The sequence below is a fragment of the Propithecus coquereli genome, unplaced genomic scaffold, assembly GCF_000956105.1.
Source record: "Propithecus coquereli isolate 6110/MARCELLA unplaced genomic scaffold, Pcoq_1.0 Scaffold3, whole genome shotgun sequence".
NCBI classification, from domain to species: domain Eukaryota; kingdom Metazoa; phylum Chordata; class Mammalia; order Primates; family Indriidae; genus Propithecus; species Propithecus coquereli.
The window spans coordinates 12,284,958-12,293,706 of NW_012148618.1; the positions used below are offsets into that span (position 1 = coordinate 12,284,958).

The 8,749-nt window shown below is 39.3% G+C and overlaps 1 pseudogene across 1 annotated transcript in view; it reads left to right on the forward strand.

The window, feature by feature from the left end:
- Positions 1 to 6,818, forward strand: part of LOC105814228 — a 10,693-nt pseudogene extending 3,875 nt beyond the window's left edge. Inside the window, exon 2 of the transcript XR_001137691.1 lies at positions 6,243 to 6,818. The product of XR_001137691.1 is annotated as an EKC/KEOPS complex subunit LAGE3 pseudogene (transcript). The remainder of the gene's footprint in view (positions 1 to 6,242) is intronic.
- The last annotated feature ends 1,931 nt before the right edge of the window (positions 6,819 to 8,749 follow it).

Genomic DNA, 8,749 nt, shown 5'->3' on the forward strand with positions numbered 1-8,749 from the left:
CCTGTAGTCTTAGCTACTCTGGAGGCTGAGGCAGGAGGATCACTTAAGGCCAGGAGTTGGAGGCTGCGATGACCTATGATTGAGCCACTGCACTTCAGCCTGGGCAAAAGAGCAAGACCCCATCTCTGAAGAACAAATAAAAGAGTTTGTGACCAAACAAAATGCAGACAGGGTCTCACTATGTTGCCCAGGCTGGTCTCGAACTCCTAAAAAAATAATAATAAAAATATAAAAAATAAAATCACCATTAGGCAAACACCACAATAGTAACTGTTGCAGACAAGATCCACTAATGGATGCTAAATTAGTAGATGAAAATTTGTGGAAAAACAGGATTTGCATAGATTCAAAGTGTCTCACACAAAATACATTTTAGCACAGAGGGAAAGATAGTAACTTTATAGTGGTGAAACTCCCAGAATCCACCTTAACCAAGTGAGTAATGTAATCATCAGTAATAAGGCATGTTTACATTATGAACCCCTTGATATTTTGCACTGAGGACATAAAATCATTTCTGTGGTATTCTTGACATAAATGCTTAACCTCAGTCCAATCATGAGAAAACATCAATCTCAAATTGTGAGACTTACCACAAAATAATTGATCAGTATTCTTCAAAACTATCAAGGTCATGAAAGAAAAGGAAAGACCTAGGAACGCTTACAGACTGATAGACTATGGAGAAATAACAAGTAATACAATGTGGAAGCCTAGAAAGGAACCTGGAACAGAAAAGGAACATCAATGGGAAAGCTGATGACATTTGTATAAAGTCTTTAGTTCATTGTCTTGCACTATTACTAATTTCCTTGTTTTAATAATTCTATGGTTATGTAAGATTTTAACATTGGGGAAGCTGAGTAAGGACTATAAAGGAAAATTTCAACCATTTTTGCATCTTTTCTGTAAGTCTAAAATTAGTTCAAAATAAAGTTTTTTCAGAAGGGTGGTCTTTAGAGAAAAAAAATTGAGTTTTTTCATTCCACTTAACTTCTTTTTTTTTTTTTTTTTTGAGACAGAGTCTCATTGTGTTCCCCGGGCTAGAGTGCCGTGGCGTCATCCTAGCTCACAGCAACCTCAAACTCCTGGGCTCAAGCGATCCTCCTGCCTCAGCCTCCTGAGTAGCTGGGACTACAGGCATGTGCCACCATGCCCGGCTAGTTTTTTCTATATATTTTTAGTTGTCCAATTAATTTCTTTCTATTTTTAGTAGATACGGGGGTCTCGCTCTTGCTCAGGCTGGTTTCGAACTCCTGAGCTCAAACAATCTGCCCGCCTCGGCCTCCCAGAGAGCTAGGATTACAGGCGTGAGCCACCGCGCCTGGCCATTCCACTTAACTTCTCAAGTGTATTCAACTCTATTCTTGAAACACTGTCTTCCCTCAACTTTGGAGTTACAATATCTTATTTTCATCTTCTCTTTGGACACTATTTTTCATAACCACAGCAAATACAGTCGTCTGGTTCATAGATTCCAGTCTTGACAAAATTAGTGATACACAGAAACTACATGAGAATAGAAAAATATTGTATGACACATGCTTCTCAGAGTCCTTACCTAACTTGAAATCGCAGAGAAGGTGTAGGCGTATGGGACTTCATTTATAAGATGCTGGAAGTATGAAAACAAATTTTTCTTGGTGTAGGAGAGATGGTAACAATATGAGCAACCATAACCATGATACTGCACCCATCAACCACCATCTTAGAGGGAATAGTTACCACCATCCTGGTTGCTCTCTGAGATTCTAGGAAAAACAGGGAGGTGAAGAACAAATGCATTCTGCTTGGAATGTACAGCACACACACATTTTAAGCACTAAAGCAAGTGCCAGAAACTGGTGGTCTTAGGCCAAAATTGGCCTTCAGGTGTGTGGTTTTGGTTGTTTTGTTTTGTGCTTTTTCTTGAAAACTAGGAAGATCTGCAAACCTGGTCCAACAGCTGAGTGGAGGTGAACCATAGCTTCTCCCTTTAGACAAGGCATAGGCTTCCTGCTCACCTGAGTCCCTGTCACTACCAGATACTTCAACCCAATCTGCTGATACTGTTTCAAACTTCTGCAGATATTTCAATGTGTAATTACTACAATAACAGATCGTTTTAATTTATTTGAATTTTTCACTCTTGGATGGTTTTTGTTTTCATTAGTACAGGTTTGTAAATGCTGTTTTGAAAGCACGTGAACATAATAGTAGCTAATGTTTTGTGAACACCTGTGAGCACCTACACTGTGCTGAGTAGTGTTCTAGGGGCAATACACATTTAACCTTCATAAAACCCTCTATTCCCATTTTTTGAAGAGGAAACTGAGGCTTAATGTGATTAAGCAACAAATAACTTGACAGAGCTCACACAAATAGTGATAGAGCAGTCTCAAACCCAGGTTTCAAATGCTGAGTTCTGTATTCTTTCACTGTATACCAAATGTTCACCTATCTCCTATCCTCTCCAGCCCTAAGGACCACTAACTTACTTTCTATCTCCATAGCTTCACCTATTCTGGACATGTAAATGATATAATATGTGGTCTTTTGTGTTTGGTTTCTTTCACTTAGTGTACTATTTTCTTTTTTCTTTTTCATGCCCATGGAGCCATCTGGAAAGTGTAGTATTTTCAAGGTTCATCCATGTTGTGGCGTATGTTAGTACTTCATTGCCTTTCATGACTGACTAATATTCTGTTATATGGATATACCATTTTTGTTATCTGTTCATCAGTTGATGGATATTTGGATTATTTCTACTTTTTGACTATTATGCATAATAGAACTGTGAACATTTGTGTACAAATCTTTTGTAGGGACATATGTTTTCACTTCTCCTGGGTAGATTTGCTCAGTTGTATAGTAATTCGATATTTAATCGTATGAGGAACTGGTAGCCTGTTTTCAAAAGTGGCTGTACCCTTTTACATTGCTACCAGAAGTGTATGAGGGTTCCAGTTTCTCTACATCCTCATCAACACTTGTTATTATCTGAATTTTGATTCTAGCCTCCTTAATGAGTATGAAGCAGCATCTAATTATGGTTTTGATTTGCATTTCCCTGATGATTAATGATATTGAACATCTTTTTTGTGTGTGTTCTTGGATATTTGCATATTTTCCTTGAAGAAATGTCTGTTCATGAAGTGGGAGGATCGCTTGCACCCAAGAGTTTGAGACCAGCCTGGACAACATAGTGAGACCACATTTCAAAAAAAAAAAAAAGAAATGTCTGTTCAGATCTTGTGCCCATTTTAAAAATGGGTTATTCTTCTTTTTATTAATGAGTTGTATTTCTTTATGTTTTCAAGATACAAGTCCTTTTTCAGATATTAAATATATGATTTGCAAATGTTTCTCCCATTCTGTGGGTTGTCTTTTCACTATCTTGATGGGGATCTTCTGAAACAGAAAAGTTTTTATTTTATTTATTATTTATTTAAAATAAATAAAAAATTTAAATAAAAAAAGACTCAGAGACAGAGTCTTGCTCTGCCACCCAAACTAGAGTGCAGGAGTGCCATCTTAGCTCACTGTAGCCTTGAACTCCTGGGCTCAAACAATCCTTCTGACTCAGCCTTTTAAGTAGCTAAGGCTACAAACATGCACACTGACACCATGTCTGCCTGATTTTTTTCTTTTCTTTTTTCTTTTTTGTAGAGATGGAGTCTCTTTATGTTGCCAGGGCTGGTCTCAAAATCCTGGTCTTGAACTCTTGGCCTCAAATGATTCTCCCGCCTCAGCCTCCTGAGTGACTAGGATTACAGGCATGAACCATCATGCCTAGCTCAAGAAAAGTTTTTAATTTTGATGAAGTTCACTTTATCTACTTTTTCTTTGATTATTCATGACTTTGCTGTCATATATAAGAATCCACGGTCATGAAGATTTACTCATATTTTCTTCTAAGAATTTTGTAGTATTAGGCCTTACGTCAAGATCTATGCCCAATGTTGAGTTCATCTCTGTAGATAGTGTCAGGTAGGACTCCAACTTCATTCTTTTGCATGTAAATATCCAGAATCATTTGTTTCAAAACTGTTCTTTTATAAAAGATATTTACAACTAAAAAAACGAAAATAAAAATTATTCTTTTCTCATTAAATGGTCTTGCCACCCTTATTAAAAATCAGTTGACCATAGACACATGATTTATTTCTCTTTTCCTTTCTTTTTGGTACTCCCATTATGCGTATTTTGGTGTGCTTGATGGTGTCCAATAAATCTCTGAGGCTCTATTCATTTTTCTACATTCCTTTTTCTTATTGTTCCCTAGAGTGCATAATAACTATCATTCTATCTTCATGTCCCCTAATTCTTTCTTCTGCCAATTCAAATCAACTGAGTCCTCCTAATCACTTTTTCATTTCAGTTACTGTATTTTTCAACTTTAGAATTTCTACGTGATTCTTTTTTAGAATTTCTATCACTTTATTGATAATCTGTATTTTATTAATATGTGATAGTGCCTTTATACCTTCTTTTACTTCAAGAATAATGTTTTCCTTTAGTTCTTTGAATGTAGTACAATGAATGGCTGCTTTGAAGCCTTTTAAATCTGACATAAACTGCCTGTGTTGCAGTCGCAGGCAGTTTTTATTTCCTGCTTTTTTCCCAGCATATGGGTCAGAAACTTCCCTGTTTCTTTACAAGTCTCATAATATTTTGTGGAAAACTGGACAGTTTAAAATATTGTAGTAACTCCCTGGGTATTGGTCTGCCCTTAAGGGGCTGTTATTGTCATTTGCTTATTTGTTTAGTGACTGGCTGGATTACTTTAGTGAAATATGTCTCCTCCTCCTCCTGCCAATAGTGGTAAGCCTCTGATGTGGTCCTCATGGCCCACAGTCTTGGGTATGTCCACAGTCACCCCGTGTGGCAGGGGTTTTGTCAGGGATCTCCCTGTCCTTTCCCTGAAGACACCCAGCTGTTAAGCTGCACTAATTGCTGATTGCTCTACTCCTTTCAGCAATGCCTTTGATCACAAATTGCTCCACAGAATAATTCAGTCTAATTCGGGCTCTTTTAAGGAGATAGTTGTCAAGGTCAATGTTTGAGATTTATTCAATCCTAAAGCAGGCTTCTAACAAATATGTACCTCCCTGGTTCTCTTGGGCAAACTAGCCAACCTGCATTCTAGTCTGTGTACCCAATGATTACAACAGTCTCCTCCCAATTGCCTTTCATCACAACCTTCACTATTTTTGAGAGAACACAAGGCTTGAATTCATCCACACTCTGTTCCAAATGAAATCAGTCTTCTGGGAAAAGATTAGGAGCCAGCTGCTTTAAGACCTGCTTCTCAGAGGCCAGGGCATGGTGGCTCATGCATTTAATCTGAGCACTTTGGGAGGAGGATCATTCAAGACCAGACTGAGCAACATAGCTAGTCCTCGTCTCTACAAAAAATAGAAAAATTAGCTGGGCAGCATGGTGTACACTTGTAGTCCCAGCTACTGGGGAGGCTGAGGTAGAGGGATCGCTTGAGCCTGGAGTTTGACGTTGCTGTGAGCTATGATGACACCATGGCACTCTAGCCTGGGCAACAAAACAAGAAAAAAAAATGCAAGAACTGATATATGAGTTCAGCAAGATCTCAGGATATAAGATATTCATAAAAAATCAACTGCATTTTTTATATACTAGAAATGAACACATGGGCACCAATATTAAAATACAGGCCAGGCGTGGGGGCTCACACCTGTAATCCTAGCACTCTGGGAGGCCGAGGTGGGAGGATCGCTCAAGGTCAGAAATTCGAGACCAGCATGAGCAAGAGCAAGATCCCGTCTCTACTAAAAAGAGAAATAAATTAGCTGGACAACTAAAAATATATATAGAAAAAATTAGTCGGGCATCGAGGCGCATGCCTGTAGTCCCAGCTACTCGGGAGGCTGAGGCACGAGGATGGCTTGAGCCCAGGAGTTTGAGGTTGCTGTGAGCTAGGGTGATGCCACAGCACTCTAGCCCAGGCAACAGAGCCAGACTCTGTCTCAAAAAAAAACACAAAAAACAATACCGTTTAAATTGTTCAAAAAAACACTTAGGTGTACATCTTGCACATAGGACTCATTTACTGAACACTACAAAATGTTGATGAAAGAAATTAAAGAAAATCTAAATAAATAGAGGCATCCCATGTTCATGGACTGGAATATGCAACATAGTGTGGATATCAATTCTCTAAAAATTGATTCACAATTTTAATTAACAGTTTTTTAGCTAAGTTTTTTTTTAATTTTCAAAATTTCTAGATGCGGCAGGAGGCGCTGAGGGCCAGGGGCGGGAGCACGGCGGCAGCTGTGGCCGGTGGAGCTCCCCGTGTCACGCGGGCGCCACACACCCCATGTCCGGGCGGAGACGCAGTGCCTGCGGCCAGAAGGCCAGGAATTCAACCATACATATTCGCCCTCAGCGTGCCCTTCCCGACCCCTTTGGAGGCGGAAATCGCCCATGGGTCCCTGGCTCCAGATGCCGAACCCCACCGAAGGGCGGTTGGGAAGGATCTTACAGTGAGTGGCCGTATCCTTGCGGTCCGCTGGAAAGCTGAAGACTCTCGCCTGCTCCGAATTTCCATCATCAACTTCCTTGACCAGCTTTCCCTGGTGGTGCGGACCATGCAGCGCTTGGGGCCTCCTGTTTCTCGCTAAGCCTAGGCTGGGAAAAGGAGCGGAGGTCTGACCTTGTGTCTCCTAGGAAGTGTATCGTTCCTTAGGGCAAAGATTCCCACAGCAGTTGCTACTTTAGTGTGGGGGCCTAAGGTTTGCCTGTATCGGCTCTTGGGTGCTCAGGGTGCCCTTGCCCTTGTTTTGTTTGGTGGTTAAATGTTTGTTATGGCAGGAAATAAAACCAAGCTGCTATTCCAAGTCTTAAGTTTCTTTTCAGCTGCAGCACCTGTACATATTCTCACCATGGCCCCTCGGGTTGCAGGGGAGGTTCTGGGATTCAGATAGGCAAAGAGTACAAGGTAATTGAGGACAATTTAGGAAATGGAAGAAAATGAAAATCTGTTGCCTCATGTCATTCAGCATTAACTACTATCAACATTTTGGAATATTTCCTCAGTTCTACAGTTATATTCATGAAGTAAATGTGCAACAGTAATATATAATATATAATTTTTGCAAGTTTAGCATTAAAATTTTTCCTGATTTTTAAAATCTAAAAAAAAAATTCTAATTGACAATAATTGTGCATATTTGTGGGGTACATAGTGATATTGCAACACATATAATATATGGTGATCAGATAAAGATAAATAGCATATTCATCATTTCAAACATTTATCATTTCTTTGGGGAATATTCTATATCCTAGCTATTTGAAACTATGTAATATATTATTAACTATAGTCATCTTAAAGTACTATAGAATACTAGAGCTTATTCCTCCTATCTAGTTGTAATTTTGTATCCTTTAACAAATGGTTCTTTATCCTCCCTATCCACCCTTCCTAGCCTCTGGTATCCTCTGTTCTACTTTTTACTTCTATGGGATCAATTTATTTTTAACTTCCACATATGAGCAAGAACATATGATGTTCAACTTTCTGTTCCTGGCTTACTTCACTTCACAAAATGTCCTCCAGTTCCATTAATGTTGCCGCAAATGACAGGATTTCTTTTTTATGGCTGAATAGTATTCCATTGTTATAAATACCACATTTTCTTTATCCATACATCTGTTGTTAGATATGTAGGTTGATTCCATCTCTTGGCTTTTGTGAATAAAGCTGCAATAGACATGAGTGCAGATGACTCTTTGATGTACTAATTCCCTCTCCACCGGATAAATGCCCAGTAGCGGGATTGCTGGATCACATGGTAGTTCAATTTGTAATTTTTTGACGAATCTCCATACTGTTCCTCATAGCAGCTGTGCTTGTGTACATTCCCACCAACAGTGAATAAGAGTTCGCCTTCCTCTGTATCCTTGCCAGCATTTGTTATTCTTTGCCTTTTTGATAATAGCCATTCTACTGGGGCGAGATTATACCTCATGGTTTTGATTTCCATTTTCGTGATGATTAGTGATATTGAGCATTTTATCATATATTTATTGACCAGTTCTGTTTTCTTTTGAAAAATGTCTGTTCAGATTATTTGCCCATTTTTATTTCTTTTCTTTTCTTTTTTTTTCTTTTAAAGACAAGGTCTCGCTCTGTCACCGAGGCTGGAATGCCTGATCATAGCTCATTGCAGCCTCAAACTCCTGGACTCAAGCGATCCTCCTACCTCAGCCTCCTGAGTAGCTAAGACTACAGGCATGCACCACCACAACTGGCTAATTTTTTTCTCTTTGTAGAGACAAGGTCTCATTATGTTGCCAAGGCTCCTCGCCTGAAGCAATCTTCCTACCCTCCCACCTCTGCCTCCCAAAGCACTCCATTTGCCCATTTTTTAAATTGGATTTTTTGGTGTGGTTTTTTTTCTGTTGAGATGTTTGAGTTCTTTGTATACTATGGATATTAATCAGATGAATAGTTTGGATGAATAGTTTGGAAATATTTTCTCCCATTCTATAGGTTGGCTTTTGACTCTGTCGATTGTTTCCTTTCTGTGCAAAAGCTTTTTTGTTTGATATAATCCCATTTGATTATTTTGCCTTTATTGCCTGTGATTTTTTTTTTTTTTTTTTTTTTGAGACAGAGTCTCTCTCTGCTGCCCAGGCTAAAGTGCCATGGCGTCAGCCTAGCTCACAGCAACCTCAAACTCCTGGGCTCAAGCGATCCTTCTGCCTCAGCCTCCCGAGTAGCTGGGAC